This window comes from Nelumbo lutea, chromosome 3 (genome assembly GCF_056320005.1).
Source record: "Nelumbo lutea isolate HS-2025 chromosome 3, American lotus-T2T, whole genome shotgun sequence".
Classification (NCBI taxonomy): domain Eukaryota; kingdom Viridiplantae; phylum Streptophyta; class Magnoliopsida; order Proteales; family Nelumbonaceae; genus Nelumbo; species Nelumbo lutea.
In genome coordinates, this window is record NC_142686.1 from 41,766,192 (window position 1) to 41,785,794 (window position 19,603).

At 41.3% G+C, this 19,603-nt stretch overlaps 1 long non-coding RNA gene and 1 pseudogene across 2 annotated transcripts in view; both read right to left on the reverse strand.

Moving 5' to 3' along the window:
• The window catches only part of LOC148864487 (ATP-dependent zinc metalloprotease FTSH 11, chloroplastic/mitochondrial-like), a 97,956-nt pseudogene that overhangs the window by 66,192 nt on the left and 12,161 nt on the right, over positions 1–19,603 (reverse strand). The window contains exon 3 of the transcript XR_016109574.1: positions 14,255–14,347. The product of XR_016109574.1 is annotated as an ATP-dependent zinc metalloprotease FTSH 11, chloroplastic/mitochondrial-like (transcript). The remainder of the gene's footprint in view (positions 1–14,254; positions 14,348–19,603) is intronic.
• LOC148864488 (uncharacterized) lies at positions 6,997–9,886 on the reverse strand. Its single transcript, XR_016110558.1, has 2 exons — positions 7,527–9,886; positions 6,997–7,293 (listed from the first exon to the last, which is right to left on the reverse strand). It is a non-coding gene; the product is annotated as an uncharacterized LOC148864488 (long non-coding RNA).

Consider the following 19,603-nt stretch of genomic DNA (forward strand, 5'->3'; position numbering starts at 1 on the left):
TTGTGTGTCCCCATTGAGAAGGCATTCTTTACATCAAGTTGGAAGAGTGGCCAAGAGTATGTAGTTGTTAGTGATAGAAGAATCCGAACTAAACTCATCTTTGCCACTGGTGCAAAAGTTTCCAAGTAATCTATGCCATAAGTTTGAGTATACCCTTTTGCAATTAGCCTCGCCTTGTACCCTTCTATACTTCCATCAGAGTTGCACTTCACTGTATAAACCCACTTGCGTCCAACAGTCTCCTTGCCATGGGCAAATCCACAATCTCCCATGTCTGATTTTTAATCAATGCTTTCATTTCCTCCTACATAGTTGTCTTCCACTCAGGTTTGGAGAGAGCCTCACTAACACTCCTATGTATAGACACAGAGCCAAGGGAGGAAAAAAAGGCCCAGTAGGAAGAGGATAGTCCACTGTAGGAAAGATAGTGTGAATTGCAATGAGTGGTACACTTCCTCTTCCATTTTCTAAGGGCAATAGAGAGATCAAGATCATCTGCAATGGCGTTAGGAGCAGGGGTAGTAGTATCAATCGGAACTAAACCATCAGGGGGAATAGGAGGCATACCTGGGTCTGTGTTAGTCGAACATGGAATCCCCGATAAGCCGATGGGAAGTGATGTGTGTTCCTTTACTGTGGAATCAACTTCCCTATGCTATCGTAGGTGCTATTGTATAAAACACTGAGAGACAGGACGCAATGGAGGTGGAAAAGTGGGTGAGATAGGTAGGTCAGACACTAGAGTAAACAAGGAGCTGGAATAGGAAGTGGCATAGATTGCTCACTTCTCCAAAACACTCCCCTTGAGAAGAACCCCCCAAGAAAAAAAGTGTGAACTCAAGAAAGGTGACATCCATAGTAACATACCAACTCCCAGAGACTGGATTATAACAACAATACCCCTTCTGATTTCCTACATACCCAAGGAAGACACACTTTTTCGCCTTAGGATCCAACTTTGAGCGGTGAGGACCAAGAACATGGACAAAGCATACACATCCAAACACCCTTAGAGGAATATGGAATGTCTCCCCCTTAGGAAAAAAAAGGTTGAACGGAGTGCTATATCCAAGAACACGAGAAGGCACCCGATTAATCAAGAACATTGTTGTAAGAACTACATCACCCCAAAAACAAACTGGAACCGTAGAGCTCAACATCATGCTTATTGATACTTCCACAATGTGTTTATTCTTTCTTTCTGCTACACCATTCTATTGTGGAGTGTATGTACAACTGCTTTGATGGATAACTCCATGCTCCAGTAGGTATGATGGCAGGTTTTTTTCAAAGTATTCCCTTGGCATTGTCTTATTTAAACACTTTCACTCGTACCCCAAACTGTGTCAGCACTATCTGATGGAATTGTTGAACCAAAGACGGTACCTCATCACGGGATCTCATCAAATATATCCAAGAGTACTGAGAATAATCATCCACAAACAAAAGAAAATACCAATAGCCACCCATAAAGGAAACATGGTATGGCCCCCACACATCAACATGAACAATATCAAAAACAGAAGAACATCTTTTATTACTTGTTTTAAAGGAATGTCTACAATAGTACAATGATTTCCAAGTTGACAACCCTCACACTCCAAACTGGACAAACCGACAGACTCAAACAACTTAGGAAACAAAAAACCCAAAGAAGCAAAAGACAAATGTCCTAACTGATTATGCCAAAACATAATTTGATCCACTGACTCTGACTCAATACTCCTGCTGACACAATGACTCTAATGACTAGGAAGCGCATCAAGAAGATGGATTTCATTCACCTCATGACCGCTCCAAATCGTCCTCTTTGATTCCAAATCCTACAAAACAAAATGACCAGGGGAAAAAATCTCAAAACAGTTCAAATTCTTTGTCAAGCTACTAACAGATAAAAAATTAGTGCTTAGTCTAGGAACATGAAGAACAGAAGGTAGGGTAATGGTATCAGTTATCCTGACAGACCCTTTCCTAGCAATGGGAACATGTGATCCATCAACTGTGGAAACTCTATCTCTGCCAGAGCAGAGGTGGTATGAGGTGAAAATGGTGGAAATGTTGATCAAATGTTCTAAGGCTCCTGAGTCTATAATCTAGGGAGGTCCCCCTTTACCTGTAGCATATACATAATTTGCAGTGGCATGTGAACTACCTGTGTGTGCAAACAAGGTAGAATGACTACCTCCTGATCCACCTGCACCTTGTTATCTACCTGATAATGATTTGGAACTGGTTGTATCCTTCTGATTCAGGAACTGCCCATATCTCTCTAATTCAGCCCTCACTGCAACTGCTACAACAAACTCTAGAAAAGCTGTAGTAGGTGCCCTAATAAATCACCTGTGTATGCAAACAAGGTAGAATGACTACCTCATGATCCACCTACACCTTGCTATCTACCTGATAATGAGTTGGAACTGGTTGTATCCTTCTGATTCAGGAACTGCTCATATCTCTCCAATTCAGCCCTCACTGCAACTGCTACAACAAACTCTAGAAAATTGTAGTAGGTGGCCCTAATAAATCACCAGTAACTGCCATATTCACATTTCCTTTCTTATTTCTGAGCTGGCTCGGTACAAGGTGTGAGTAAAGCTTCCAACAGGTATCTCTGGTATGTTTGGGTTTCTTACAGTAGTCACAAATCAGATCCCTTTTGTCCTCCTTCCTCGGTTCATTTCCACCCTTGTCCCCACTCAGCTTAGGCTTCACTGTGCTAACCATAGTTGATTGCTCAAGGCCTAGGTTCCTCATCATCACATTTCTCCTACTTTCCTCTCCAGACACAAAGGCATATGCTTGAGAGAGAGCTACACTGTCTTGGGAAATAATATGTTGCCGTGTAATATCAAGCTCAGGGTTAAATCTAGCTAAAAACTCAAAAACCCTATTCTTTTCTACCAACTTCGATTAAGTTGTTGCATCTTTGCTACTTTCCCAAACCACAGTCTCCAAATGATCTATCTCCCGCCATAAGGTTTTAAGGGTTGAAAAATAAATAGCAACAGCTTATCTCCCTACCTAGTAGCAGTCACCTAGTTTTTCAACCGATAGGCTCTAGCAACATTTTCATTTTGTGAATAGGTTTCTGCTACTCCATCCCAAATCTCCTTAGTTGTGTTAGCCCATAAAAAGTTCTTATTTATATGGGGCAACATGGAATTACACAGCCAAGTCATCACCATGTAGTTCTCCTATACCCATTGGGAATGGTTAGTTTTAGGTTTCTTTTCCTCACCCATGACACATCCCAATCTCCTACAAGCACCAATGGCCACCTTTGTAGATTGTGACCATTCTAAATAGTTTGTACCATCCAACTAAACTGTAGTGATGGTTCCGGCCCTGAAGAGGTCTCCAACACCTCATCCCCTAGATCTCATTTCTCCTGTAAATTTGTTTTGAACTCCACAGCCCTCCATAACTCTCAGAATAGGTTAGGAAATCAATTTGAGAAGAAAAAGAAAGTATTTATCTCCTTTAGAAACCTCAAACACCCTCTTGGAACCCTAGAAGACCCTCCCTCCAAAGATTCCTTTTTTTGTGGAAGCGGAAGAAGAGAGAAGAGGTTGTCGCTCCCTCCAGAGACCTCTAAAAAGGTTGGGACTTCAACCACTCCCTTTAGAAAACCTCAAGGAACCTTAGAAAACTAGAGCGCCACTTCCTATGTCAAAATTGAAGAGTCTTACTAAAACAAAACTATGCTATGTAAATAAAAACATGTTATATCAGCCCAAAACTCAACAACACTACTCTCTTTTTCCCCGTTTTTCTCCTCTACCGATCTGAATGCTTCCTTGGCGAATCCTTCCCTCCTAAGAAAAACAGCCCCAGAATTTTGCTGACTTCCACTTCCCTGTTTATCACTTTCTCTAAATCACAATTCTTCTCTACCTCATGGACCTCATCCATCATAAATTCCTCTTCATCAGCCTTCCCTGAATTTACTTCTCTACTTCCTTATAAAGGGAAAGTTATATACTTCTTCCTTTTGTAAATTCGAACTCCATCTCCAATCTTATCTCCTCCCTCCTCCCTTCCCTTCAACCCCTAATTCTTGCTCCCCTCTTTTCTTCTCAATTAAGTCATTTTCCACTTCTCTTGCTCCCTTGCCCATTAATTCTTCCACAACTCTCATTTCCTTTACTACTATTAACAGTCGAACAGAGGAGAAGAGAGGAAGAGAAGAGAGAGGGAGACTGTTATAGTGTTGGCGGTGCTAGCTTATATTAATATATATAGGGCGACCATAATTAGAAGGGAAAGGGCCCTTATGCCCCTACTTAAGTTATAGCATAAAAAACAAAAGAAAAAATTGCTTTAATTTGTCCAAACATACCCTAACTCAGTAGAATACAAACATAATAAATAAAGCCAACATTCCAACACTCCCCCTTAAGTTGGGACATGGATGTCAATCATGCCCAACTTGTCACACAAATTATTATGCCGCACATGTTGAAGGCCATTGGGGAAGATGTCTGCAAGTTGTTCCTCTGAACTAACATAAGGAGTGCACATTTCTCTGCTCATAAGTTTTTCTCTAATAAAATGCTTGTCCACTTCAATATGTTTTGTTCTATCATCGAGGACTGGGTTTGATAGCAACATTGTTGTCACAATAGAGTGACATAGGTTTGTTAACTGCAAAACCCAACTTTCCTAATACATTTTTTATCCACATCATTTCAGCAAATCCATGAGACATGGCTCTGTATTCTGCCTCAGCACTGGATCTAACCACCACATGTTGCTTCTTCTCCAGGTGACTAGGTTTCCTCCCACAAAGGTACAATACCCACTGATAGATTTTTTGTCATTGATTGCCCCTACCCAATCAGCATCTGTATACACCTCCAGTTTCAAATGCCCATGTTTCTAGAAAAGCAAACCAGCTCCCGGAAACTTCTTAAGGTATCTAAGGATTTTTTCTGCAGCTTCAAAGTGAATTGTCTAAGGATTATGCATGAACGAACTAAGAACACCCACTGCATAGGCAATATCAGGTCTGGTCATAGACAAATATAAGAGTCTCCTACAAGTCTCTGGAACTTCTTTACATCTTTCAAACACTCCCCCTGACTGTCTCCAAGCTGATGGTTGGGTTCAATGGGTGAATCAATTGGTTTCACTCCCAACTTGCCTGTATCCTCTAATAGATCTAGTACATATTTTCTTTGGAAAATAAAGATGCCCCCCTTTTTGAGCGGGCAACTTCAATTCCAAGAAAATAACGTAAGGGACCTAGATCTTTCACCACAAATTGAGTGGCTAGGAATTTCTTCAGCTTCTGTATTTCAGTCTTCCAGTCTCTTGTGATTACTATGTCATCAACGAAGACAATTAAAGCTGCAATTTTCCCCTCACCTTTTTTTCACAAATAAAGTATGTTTTGACTGTCATTGTTTGAATCCCATCTGTTGCACTGCTGAATGAAACCTACTAAACTAGGCCTGAGGTGATTGCTTCAACCCATATAAAGATTTTTTTAACTTGCACACCTTCTGCTCACTACCTTTGGCACAGAAACCTGGAGGTTGAGTCATGTAAACCTCTTCCTCTAGGTCACCATTCAAGAATGTATTCTTGATATCTAACTGATGAAGTTCCCAATCAAGGTTAGCTGCCAATGAGAGGAGGATTCTGATTGAATTCATCTTGGCTACTGGAGCAAAGGTCTCTGCATGGTCTACTCCATACACTTGTGTAAACCCTTTGGCCACCAATCTAGCTTTGTATCTTTCTACTGAACCATCAACTCTATGTTTTACTGTGAATACCCACTTGCAACCCACCGATTCCTTCCCTTCACGTAGATCCACCAACTCCCAGGTGCCATTTTTGTGTAAGGCATTAATTTCTTCCTTCATTGCATCTGTCCATTCAGGTTTGGATAATGTTTTTACCACATTCTTAGGAACAGAGACATTGTCAATTGAGGAAATGAATGCACGGTATGAAGGTGAAATATGATAATAGGACATAAAGTGAGAGATAGGATGATTAGTAGTACAAGACCTAACACCCTTTCTCTTAGCAATAGGAACATCAATATCATTAACAACAGGAGGATCAATGTTAAGAGATTCAGGCATATCAATGGGAACAAGTGTACTTGGCTAATGAGGAGGATCTACCTCTGGAGAGTCCGATGATATTGGTTGCATAGTTTCAAGTTCCACGGCTCTTTGAAATCTGTTGGCTCTTATGGTGGCGAAGAAAGACCCGAAATGGAGAAGGGTCGGGAAGAGGAGGTAGTTGAACCTGGGTGTATTTCTCCTCAACCCTACTCTCCCCCTGAGGAGAAACTGAGAAGAAAGGTCGACTCTCAAAGAATGATACATCCATAGAGACATAGTACTTGCGTGAAGCAAGATCATAGCAGTGGTAACCCTTTTGAGATAACGGATAACCAAGAAAAACACAAAGAGTGGCACGGGGGTCGAATTTATCGCGAATAGGAGACAAGTCATGAATGAAGCAACGACACCCAAAGACACGCATTGGAATGGGGGACAACGGAGCTGTAGGAAACAAGAGTTGATGTGGGGTCTTATACTCTAGTAACCGAGATGGCATACGATTGATGATATATGCAGCAACATAACAACATCCATCCAAAAACATTTCAGAACATTCATATGAAGTAATAAACCACGAGCTACCTCAAGTAGATGACGATTTTTCCTTTCAGCAACACCGTTTTGTTGAGGTGTCCTAGCACAAGAGAATCGATGAAGAGATCCACACGAAGCAAAGAGCTCCATGAGATCACTATGGAAGTATTCTTTTGCATTGTCCGACTAGAAAATGTGAACTTCAGTTTGAAATTGAATGAAAATCATTCGTTGAAAGTCTTTCACAATCTTTGGCACTTCATCTCTAGATCGCATAGGATACACCCAAGTATATCTAGAGTAGTCACCGATCAAAGTAATGAAATATTTATATCCAGTCTCAGTAGGTAGAGAAATAGGAACCCAAACATCAGAATAGACAATATGAAAAGGAAATTTGGATCTTTTATTTCTTAAAGGAAAGGAATTTCTACAATGTTTGCTCAATTGACACATGACACTGCAATTTACTAACTAACAAAGACTTAAACAACTTAGGAAACATAAGTTTTAAAGACTCAAACGAAATGTGATCAAGACGCTTATGCCACAAGTAGGCATGACTCTCACTAGAAGAACTTAAAGACTCTATAGCCACAAGATCAGCTTTATTCTCCAACACGTAGAGGCCATCCACCATGCTTCCTCTACCAATCGTCTCCCCCGAAGTCAAATCCTGAAACACACACGAAGAAGGAAAGGTCACTGAACAATTCAAGGAATAAGTAATACTGCTAATGGAAAGTAAATTGATAGGTAATTTAGGAACATGCAACACATTAGAGAGGGTAAGACCAAGAGGAAGGGAGATGGTTCCTTGACCAGCTATGGTGGAAAAAGACCCATCAGCCAGTCTCACCTTATCTCTCCCAAAGAGGAGGTTATATGCCTGAAATAAAATTGACTTACCAGTCATGTGGTTTGAGGCTCCAGAGTCAATTATCCAAGGGGAATCAGGTGTATGAGTGACACATGGAAGGAGTAGGGCCATAATCCATTTGGCGAAGTGTCATACCATATAATTCCAAGTGGTCACGAAAGGAGTTGATGATCTCTTCCTTGGGGTCAGAACCAGAGTGTCACTCTTGGGGTACCATGGGACTAGTCTCTTGAGATGCCACATTTGCTGAGTTATATTTCTTTTGACTCTGCTAGGTTGGCTTCTTACTCAGGTCAGACTTCTTACTCAATTCCTGAGCCCATTTTGGCTTGCCATGAAGATCCCAACATGTGTCTCTAATGTGCCTGGACTTTTGACAGTGAGTGCACCAAAGTTTGTCTTTGTCATCAACTCTCTTCTGTGAATCTCCCTTTTAAAAGAACCTCCAACATTTGAACTTGTACCCCCTCGGACAGCTAGTGCAATCGGTTCCCCTTCTGCACAATTCATCACACTTCTTCTACTCTCTTCAGACTAAACTAGGGCATAAACTTCTTGGACTGAAGGTAGGTTCTTACTTCCTAAGATTTGTACCCTCATGGATTCATATGTAGGATTCAACCTCAGAAGAAAGGCAAATACCCATTGCTAGGAAACAAGTGATTTGTAGGCCTTTGCATCCTCATTACACTTCCAATTCACATTTTGATAATGATCCAGTTCCTTCCAAATTGATGTCAAGTCTGAATAGTACGCCAAGAGACTCCTCTCCCCTTGCTTGCAAGTGGAGGATTCTGCTTGTAATTGATATATCTTTGCATAGTGTCTCTGTTCTGAATAGGTAGATTTTACTTGTTCCCATATTTCACAAGCTGTTTCAGCCCACATAAATGCCTTCCCTACTTGTGGCAGCATGGGAACCAAGATCCATGACATCACCATGCTATTTTCTTGGTCCCATCTATCATGTTCAGCACTACCAATCTTTGGTTCCTTGATTTTACCATTAATATACCCAATTTTTCCTCTAGCAATGATATAAAGTTTAATTCCCCTAGACCATTTAAGATAGTTTAGCCCATCAAAGGGGATTACAGCCATGGGGAAACTCATATCCATCTCCTCACTCATTCCATTTTGACCTCCTGAAATTCCTGAAGTTGCAGAATTCTCAAAGGACATGATTCAAACACCTTTCAGACCTTACACACACCTTATGATCCCTCCTATCACCAAACAAACAGTCGTAGATTGTCCAAAAAAGGCAAGATTTTAGGGTGATCTCAGAGCTGATCTGACCTAGCAGTCACACTCCACCAACTTCCAGACACCCCAAACACATCGACTGCTAGGAGGGGTCATAAACTAGTATGGTTACACCACAAGGGTTAAAAGATCAGGTCATCCACGACCTATAGATCTGAATTCTCAGACAAAGGATCACACGATCCACAAAAAAAAGAGTTTCGAACCTCATAGCTTCTCAGAAAACATTCAACAGTCTGAAGTCGTATAGTTTCTTCTTGGTACACGACCAAGGAAAAGGAAAAAAAACACCCAAAAAATAATCAGTACCAGCCGTAGGTATGCACTTTTTTTTATCTCAGTCGAAGAAGACAGCAGGTTGAAGCTTGTTCAATCTGCTCACAGGCCTAGCAGAACCGCTCTGATACCATATTAACAGCTGAACAAAAGAGAAGAGAAGAGGAAGAAAGGAGAGAAGAGAGAAGAGAGGAAAGAAAAGAAGAGAGATTTAGAGTCTACTACAGTGCTGGCGGCGCCGACTTATATTAATATATATATAGGGCAACCATAAGTAGAAGGGAAAGGACCTTGTGCCCCTACTTAAGTTACAGCATAAAAAAAAATTAAAAAACTGTTTTAATTTATCCAAACGGACCCTAACTCAGCAGAATAAAAACATAATAAATAAAGCTAACATTCCAACAACTACTATAACCCAATCACCTCATCTCCTTGATTGATTTTCCCCTCATCTTCTGCTCTATTTTCATCCCTCTTCAGTAAAACCTCAATCATCTTTCTGCCATTCTCTTTTTTAACTACCATCTTTTTCTCTCCCCAGTCATCCTTTTCAACTCTTTCCTAAACTCCTCCCTCAACATCAGTGACGGGCAATATGTCTTCATCATCCTCCCCTTCCTCTTGATGCATACGATTGTCTTTACAGTCCACCTGAATCTCCCCCTTCTCTTCCGCTCTTCTTTTTCCATCCCCTTCATCCTCCCGTACCGTCGTTGCAACCTTATTTTTAGGGAAGAACACTGCTGTTCTCCAAACAAATCCTTTGGCATCACAATCGGCCTCTTCTGTCACCACTTTTTCTATCACCTCTTTAAACTGCTCACCCCCAACATACTCTTGGGCCAAACCTCCATCATAGCTGGGCCTACTCTTCAACTCCAAGCTAAGTTTACCCCTTCTGGTCCCACTATTAAATTTCTGCTTTAAGTCCACCTGTTTCCAGCCCAGCTCGTCCCCTTTTTTAAGTCTGCATGCTCCTTAATAAGATCACGTGTTGTTCCACTAAAACCCGACCCAGCCCGCTGTTGTTGTTCATCTCTCTCGAAACACCTGTTCGTCTTCCTCTTCTCCCTTCTTGAAATCAGCATTACAGCATTACTGCAGGCCTTTTTTGAAAAAGCACCAGAGTATTCAATAAGTCTCGATCTTCCAGCACATAGCATCTCTTCGTTCTCTCCCTTCCCCCTCAAACCTTCCAGTCTGTTTGTGCCACGTGTACTCCACCAAACCCTACCTGCCTCATCTTCAACCTCTCGCCTTCCATACCACAGGGACATTTCAGCTTCTGATGCCACCCAGAGTTTCCACCATCTCCCTTCAGCGAAGAAGTCAGTCGTGTGGGGAATCCTCTCAGGTTTAGCGCCTGCAACTATAATCTTCACTGCATGAAGGTCAACAGTGCAAACATCTTCCATTACTCCACCACATGCAGCTGCTAGCTTATTGAAGACTTCATATATCCACAAGTTAAAAGGAAGACCAAAAATCTTCAAGATCACACTTCCTCCTGGTATTGAAATTTCATTGCAAGAAGGTGTCCAGTTTGCCACCGTCACCGAACCTTATGAAGTTTCAACAGTCATGTGCTCTGCCTTTGAATTTCCAATATTCAGAACTGTTTTACTGTCATGAAAAGAATAATCACAGCCAAATCCACATTTGGAATTCTAATCATGACATCATTAAGAATCCTCTTCCAACCTCTAACCTTCTTTGCTGTCACTGTCATCATTTTGCTCCAATCTTCCTTACCTCCTCCCATAGCAAACTTTGGGACACCGTCTTCTCCTTCAATCGTCACCTCCTGAATCCCCTTACGTTCCTCTGACTCCTGAAACTTCTTCTCCACCCCCAAACCTTTTAACTTTTCTTTTTTCAGCCAGCACCTTTCCTCGTACTCCTGCAGCACCTCAGCAACTGCAACCCATCCCTGTCTATTTCTTCCTTCTGGCAAACAGAGAGTTTGTCTCCTGCCATCTTCCATCTTTTCATCTATCCTCATAAAACGTCCTTTGTCATTAACTTTTTTCTCAATTGAGAAGAACTTCCGTTCCTTACTCAACTCACTCCTCCAGCCAGGTCTGGTCTCCGTATGGATTGCTCCCTCAACAAATCCTTTAATCAAACCTGCAACAGACATGAAAATCATGGCCCTCCCTTCCTTTCAAACATCAAAACTTCTCCCTCCCTAGATTCCTCAACCAGAAATCTCTTCTTCTCCACCGCAAATCTTTTCCTCCAAATCGTCTCAATATGTGTTGTAATCAAAGAATTTTGAATTGATGCAAATATTTGATATCATTGATGAGGTAGCTGCAAGGGGTGATATAAAGCCCAGCAGCATCATCTCTGCAGAATGAGAAATAGAACAAAATATTCATGCCCCAATATAGAGCCTCTCTATTTTCTCCTTGTCTTGCCAACCTGTAAGCCAAACCATTTTCTGACCTATGTATCCATGTGAAAATTACATTCATCTCCTCTCTCAAAATTTTTCTCCTATATACCCAAGGGCCTAACTGTATTGGTTCTTCCATCACACCACTACTTTAGAGTCACCTTCCACCCCTATATTTCTGTAATATAAGGATTTCCTTAATCTTCATCTTTGCACCATAACCATCAATTCTACCTTCATGGATTTTATGTGAGCTAACTGCTGATTTGTCATGGCCGGCGGATTTTACAACCGTTGACAGCAGAAGGTTGACCTCTCTGAGGAAGCCTTCGACAACGTACAAGAGATTTAGTTTGGGAAGAAGGGTTGCTTAGGGAAGGGAAAGGCTCGTAGATGGGGGAGGGAGTTTCAGGACTGTTGACTGGCTGGTAAAAAGGGGAGACAGGTGCAGTGGGAGGCTGGAGAACTCTCGCAAGTACACTTAGGCAGAAGAAGGGAGGTCCTCTTATGGTGAGAAGGCACAGCTCCTATCTTGGTCAAAGGAGGGGAAAGTGAACCTGAAAGTTGACTCGGAATGTTTCTACTTTTTTCCAGATGGAGAAGAAGAATCTGAAGAATGAAGCTTCTGGAGGCTTGCACCGTAGGTGTAGAGGAGACAAATTTCTCAATGGAGGATTTAAAACGTTGGACTGTTAATTATGGGAATGTGTCTCTAGGGGTAACGGTGAGGCGAATGGCCAAAAATAAGTTCATTTTTATTTTGCCGCCACCGGAGGAAGCGAGAAGAGTGCTAAGGTTGAGTGCTACAAATGTGGGAGGAGCGTTGCTTCACTTGTTTCCTTAGGAGAAATCGGAAGGTTGTTGGCAGAGGTAGTCTGGTTTCCCTGACTCTTTCTGGTTCAGAATCTTTGTCCTGCCACTTCACTTGTGGAGTGAGGGGTTGGTGAAGAAAACCGGGAATTTATGCGGAGGTTACCTGGAAGTAGACAACTTAGTAGAAGCGAGAGAAACAACGGGATGGATTAAGGTGAAAGCATCCTGGAAAGGCTTCCCACCATCAGCGGTAAATGTGGTCAATGGGGAAAACGTTTTTGTGATAACAAATTGGCCTGAAATCCCTCCAAAGATAGTGGCTCTGGCTGCGGATTTTGGGGAAGCGATAGAGGCGGAGGATTGTTGGATTCACAAATTTTTAGCAAGGGAAAGCATTTCGGCAGAAATAAAAAAGCGAATCAAGGGCAATGAGGTGGTAACGACGAACCCCTCCTTGGTCGAGAAAGTTGCAGTCCTGGCACCGGCATCTGTAGCAATCTCTAGAGAAGACAAAAGAGTAATGGGGATGCAGAAAAGAGCAGATGGCCACGTGGCAAGTGGGAGAGAGGCGGGGGTAGAAGCTGCAAATTTGGGCAGAAAAACCTGCGCTACGGATCGTCAATCATCTGAGAACAACCTGAATAGTTCTGACATCAGGGGGCAGAAAAGCAATGTGATTCAAATTTCAAATATGGAAAATGAAAAGGTGATCAATATCGTGGTGGAAAAGTGTCTAGACAGGCCAGAAAGGCTGGGGGACTTTATGTGGGGCTGCTTCAGAAAATGCAGAACATCTATTCATTCATTGTAAACTTGCCAGCTGGATTTGGGGAAAAGCCTTGGGGCTGTTTGAAGTTGAATTAAAGATTTGATTTCTTTGTTGGAGTGCTGGCAACTTGAGGGTCTGTCCAAGAGAGGGAAAGTTTTATAGGAAGTGGTCCCAGAAGCAGTAGTTTGGTCTATTTGGATGGAAAGAAACAGGAGAATCTTTGAAAGCAAGTGCAATTCGGGGGATACAATCCTAAAAAGCATATGGGGAAGAATCTATTCTTGGTCTGCAATGCATAGACAGCTAAAAGATGTTCCTTTTTGTTCTTTTTTTATCATAGAAATCTTTTTGTATCTAGTTCGGACATGTAATCAGCTTTTGCTTTTCTATTCCCTGCTTCAATTTCTTTTTGAGCAGGATTTGCAAATCTTTTGCTTCTCTAATACATTACCTTTTTCTCAAAAAAAAAAACTTCTACCTTCATGGAATTATCCACTTCAATAGGGACCTGAATTTCTTCTATGAGCAAAAAGTTAATTTTATTAAATTAATTGTATATGTGAATAGTACAACTTGATGACCAGAAATGTCATCCCCAAAATAACCAAGGGTAGTTTACAATGAATCCCAGTATAGTTGCTGTCTTGCAGTCCCTTGTTTAGCAAGGGAATCAGCTAACCCATTTGCACTCCTCACCCACTTGAATTCAGCATTTAAATCCTTCACAATCATTTACACCTCCCTGAAAACATGTTTGAGAGTCCATGGGGTATGTCTATTACAATTTGCCTATGAGATAATTACTTTTGAGTCCCCTTCCACCTCCAACTTTCTAAAGCCCAATTGCTTTGTTAAGCGTAGTCCTTGCAGCAATGCCAACAATTCAGCCTTCAGAGAATTAGCAATACCAAGTGGCCCTGAATATAAGGCTAAATCCTGCTCTCAGAGTTTTTTATTACACCACCTATGTCTGTCACACCCAGGTTACCCAAGGAGCTCCCACCAAAGTTCAATTTTACTTTGTTGCCTTCTAGGGTCTGAAATTATTGCTAAGATATTGCCTTCCATGCACCTTAACAGACCACCTATCCTAGATAAACCTTAGATATATGAGTTGCAAATTAACCAATCATCCCCTTTTTTTGTGATTGTATTAATAATAAGAGCCACCATGAGCCAACTTCACTGCAAAAACAAGAGAACCAAAGTTGTACTTATGTTTTATTTCTTACCATAATTACATGCAATGGCTGCTTCTCAGATACGCCAGGGGTAAGAAAGGGCTCATCCATGTTTCCTGCAGCACGCTGCTTCAATTCTTGCAACTAATTGTAAATGATCAACAACCAGCATCTGCAGATTAGTGGATACATTGAAAGAATATAGAAAAATAAACATAGCAAAAATAGCAAGTAAAAAGTATGAAGTTCCAAACTTAATGTACCATGGTCAAGAAAAACAAATTAATTAGAAAATAACAAAACCAATATTATTAACTCAACAAAGCCATTGACCAACTAATAGAGTAGAGAACAGTAAATCCAATCTCAACTCAACAAAGACTTACCCCAACTATGTAGGATCAGCTAGCAAATCCCGTTTTAACATTCCACTCTGTCAAAGGCTACATTCTCTATCAATTATCAATTTGTTAGTCTTCATTTTTTTATTTTCTTTTCTTCTTCTTCTTCTTTGTTGAAGATTAATCAGTTTTATGTTGTTTTTCTGAGTAGATGTTTTATGTTAGTTGTTAGATAAGAGGTGGAGACCACAGTAGTTATGTGAGTCCAAATTTTATTATGTTTTTGAGTCTTATATATGTTGTTTTATGTTTTGTCGCCCTATAAGGGCAGAGTTGTCTTTGTATTGCTCTATTATTTTTAGTATAAATAATAAGTGAAGGGGGTGGCTAGATTTTTGCTCTCTTTTCTTTCAAGATCTCTTTTTCTCCTTCTCTCTTCCTTCTCTCTTCAAGAAACCACTTTCTGTTCATATTTTTTGAGTTCAGCAGATTTATACTTGGTATCAAAGCACCAGCTAAGGTTCTTGAAGTATTCTCATGCAGCCCTAGATCAGTCGACTGCATGAAGTAACAAAGGGCTGATCGATCTACTATATATTGCCCAATTCTTGGATTTTTTGGTGGGATCTAGTCATCAGGAAGGTGATCTACTATTTGGCATCAAAATCAAGAAGAACTGGAGTACAGGGAAGAGTCCCAAAAAAGTTTGACTCTTTGTCTTTTATCTGATCTTGGGTGCCCAGGTATTGTTAATTTTCTTTTGATATTCTAAAGAGGGCGATTAAGTTTCTAGAATTTTCTAAGCCTCCTAGAGTGATCGATTCACTCTTCTCTCTGTTGGGAGGTGTGGGGAGGAGAGAGATTTCTCTCTGGATAAAGTTTTCTTCTTCTAGAAGGGTTGGTTTTTTGTGTGTTATATTAAATTGTTTTTGGAAGGTCTCCAATCCATTTTTTCTTACTGTTGAACTGTTTGAAGTAAGATGGAGAGTTGGAATACCGAGGTGAAATCCACAGGTACTGTGGGAATGGGTGTTAGAGGTAGTAGTGATATTTTTTGTTTGGAATCATTACTACAGTAAAAGTTGATGGTACAAATTATTTAGAATGGACACAATTAGCCAAGATGGATATTGGTGCCTATGGAAATTTAGGGTACATCACTGGGGAGGAGAAGAAACTTGATATAGACTTTTCCCGATGGGTGCAGGAGAATTACATGGTAATGTCCTAGTTGTGTAATTCTATGTTACCTCATATTGCAAAAAAAAAATTCCTATGGGCTAATACTGCCAAGGAGATTTGGGATTGAGTGACTAAAACCTACTCTGATAAGCAAAATGAAGACAGAGCTATCAGTTAAGGAATCAGGTGATAAGTATGAAACAGGGAGAAAAAACCCTTGTTGTGTATTTCTCCATGCTAAAAACCCTTTGGCAAGAAATAGATCACCTAGAAACTGTGGTATGGGAAAATGTAAATGATGCAGCAACCTATCACAGACTGGTAGAGAGGAATATGGTTTTTGAGTCCTTGGCAAGGCTGAACCCTGAATTTGACATTGTTGGGCAGCATATTCTTTATAGGGAGGGTGTGACACTCTCTCAAGCCTATGCCTTTGTCTCTAGAGAGGAGAGTAGGAGGAATGTAATGTTGAGACAGCTTGGGATTGACCAGTCGGCTATGGTTAGTACAACCAAACCTAAGCCGAATGGAGACAGGGGGAGTAGTGAGACTAGAAGGGAAGATAAGAAGGACTCGGTGTGTGATTATTGTAAGAAGCCTAAGCATACCAGGGACACTTGTTGGAAGCTTCATCCAAATCTGATGCTTGCCTAGATAAGGAACAAGAAGGGAAATGCAAATGTGGCCACTACAGGAGACTCTTCAGCCCCTCTTTCCCAAACTGATTGGGAATCCATTGCAGTAGCAGCAATGAGAACAGAATTGGAGAGGTTTGGACAACTTATGAGTAAAAAATATTCACCTAGCTCTGGCCTTCTAGATGGACAGCAGAATGCAGGAGCCAACTACACTACTTCTTTTGCACATACAGGTAGTTCATATGCAACTGCAAATCTTGCATTCACTTTAGGTAAGGAGGGATCTCACTAGATTATAGACTTAGGAGCAACTGAGCACAAGACTAATGCCCCTATCCTTTTCAGTTCCTATCAGTTGTGCTCTGATAGAGACAGAGTCTCTTCAATAGATGGTTCACATATTCCCATTGCTGGGAAGGGGACAGTTAGAGTGACCAATGATATAACTTTATCTTTTGTTTTACATGTCCCTAGACTTCATACCAACCTACTTTATGTTAGTTCTTTGACAAAAAATTTGAATTGTTCCGTGACCTTTCTTCCTGGTAATTATGTTTTGCAGGATTTGGAGTGGTTGTGAGGTGAATGGAGTCTACCTTCTGGATGAGATTCCGAGACATCAGGGCCATCATGTTAGCAACAACAATAGTAGCGGGTCAGAGTCAGTGAACCAGATTATGCTTTGGCACAATCGCTTGGGACATCTTTCTTTTAGTTCTTTGAAATTTCTTTTCCCAAAGTGTGAGAGTTGTTAGTTAGGAAAGCATTGTAAACAGTCTTTTAAACCAAATAATAAAATGTTGTAAGGCTTAAGTGTTCCTTGTAACTGATGTTAGTGGGACAGTTTCAGCTACTAGTCTTTTCTTTCTTTTTTTTTCTTATTGTTCTTATCCTAGGATATGTCGCCAGGGGCATACTTGTAATTTTATCTTTTTTAAAAGGATTAATATAAATAGAAGACTGGCAGCTGCCAGTACTGAGTTTGTTTTTCTTTCTATCATCCGTACCTCTCTCTCTCTCTCTCTCTCTCTCTCTCTCTCTCTCTCTCAATCACCACAAGCAAGAACATGGTATCAGAGCGGAATTTTTGGGCTGGAGAAGACCCACGGTCCTAGCATCAACCTTTCTAAAGAGGATTGGGCGTGGCTACTTTTCTATAAAAAAAACCCTAGTGGCGGCTGGTCTCAGTTCTCTCTGGCGGCTGCACTTACAGAAACCCTAGCAGCGGCTTGTGTTTTCAATCTTCTCTGGCGGTTGTGCTTGTAGAAACCCTAATAAGTCCTGTGACTGTACTTCTGCTGAAACCCTAGTGGCCCCAAGCGACAGTTACTGAAAAACCCTAGTTGTGTCTGGCCGTGGGATGGTGCTGGTCTGTTGAAACCCTAATCGAAGGAGGGTGTTGATGGTGCAATGAAACCCTAGCAGGTTCTGATCTAGTGCTGAACAGGTGTGGTTTTGTTTTAGTTTATCTTAGTATTCTTTCTCCAATGGTGCGTAGGGCTTATGACTTGATTATATGATTACTAGTTTGAATAATAGGATGGTTAGAGTGGGGGAACCACATTCAGACTGATAGTAATGTCTGTAATGGTGGTGCTGAACCGATGACCAGACTATTTATTGTTCTGTTTGGATGTTGTAGTGACTGATCTCTTATTCTCAGCAGTAGTTCTTGTGCTCTCAGCAATATTCAATAGTTTGTTGCTCACATTCTAGGAGTAAACCATGAGTTGCCACATTCCAGTTGTGGCGGCTGTACTGTTAGGTGGCATTTGGACTGGTTGGTCATAATATTCAATGGCAAGTCATGAACTGACCTCACCAGGGAACACCCCAACCCGCAACATAGCAGGTATGGGAGGTGAAACCATGGTTTTTTCCATGCCAATTACCCCCTTGAACAATCTGAACTACCTGGAGTGGGCTAAGAGTGTAAAACTCTATGTAACGGCAAGGGGTAAGGCCGGTTACATCAATGGAAGGGTGAAAGAACCCCAAGGGTGAGACAGCTTAACATGATAGGTGGGACCAAGAAAACAGTATGGTGATGTCTTGGCTCCTCGCAGCCATGGAACCTGATGTGAAAAAGAATTTTACGTGGGCAGACACAGCAGTGAGACTTGGGAACAGGCCAGAATTACCTATTCTGAGCAAAGGCATTATGCCAAGATTTACCAACTACAAGCTGAGTCATCAACATGTAAACAGGGAAACCGTAGCTTGTCCTCATATTATTCAACTCTTACCTCCATATGGAAGGAGTTTGACCATTATAACGCCATAGAGTGGAAGCATGACAATGATGCTAAGGCCTACAGGAAGCTGATCTCTCAACAATGAGTGTTTGCTTTCTTGTTAGGGATGAACCCTGTATATGAACCATTAAGGGTGCAAATCCTAGGAAGCAAAGAATTGCCTACAGTACACGATTGTCCAATCTGAAGAAAGCAGGCGAAGTGTGATAGTTACAGCTGAGGGGGAGCAATAAGTTGCCTTGGCTGCAGCTAATAACAGCTCAACAGGGAAGAAAAGTGATCCTAAGAAGGCAGATGATAAAGATAAACTCTTTTGTACCCACTGTAGAACGTCACGACATACACGTGACACCTGTTGGGACATCCACGGGAAACCCAAGTGGGCAACAAAGAATCAAGAACAGGGTAAAGGTCACTTGAAAAGAACGAGTGCAGCACATGTGGCAACCCAAGACACTCAGGTTTCCGGTAGTACCCGGGACCCTCCTAATAAGCCTGACCCCAAGGAGGATATAATGAATTCATTCAGAGAGCATATTGAATCTTATGGTAGGGCATTGCAGCAATTGGACAGCTCAGTCACTGGTACTCCCTCTACATCTTTTGCATCTACTTCATGTAATGTGGCTTCTGCATTCCATGTCACTCCCACAGATTCCCCTTGGATTATTGACTCAGGGGCCTCAAATCACATGACCGGTAAGCCTAACATATTCCATTCTTATAGCCTTTTGTTAGGAAGGGATAGAGTGAGACTTGCAAATGGTTCCTTTTCTTCCATTGCAGGTCAAGGATCGATATCCCTTCCCCATGGCCTTAACCTGAACTGTGTATTGCATGTCCCTCAACTTCCCATAAATTTGCTTTCAATTAGTAGCATTACAAGTTCTTTAAACTATAGTGTAACCTTTTTTGTTGACTCATGTGTTTTTAAGGACCTAACTTCTGGGAGGACGATTGGTAGAGGAAGCCTGGCGGACGGTC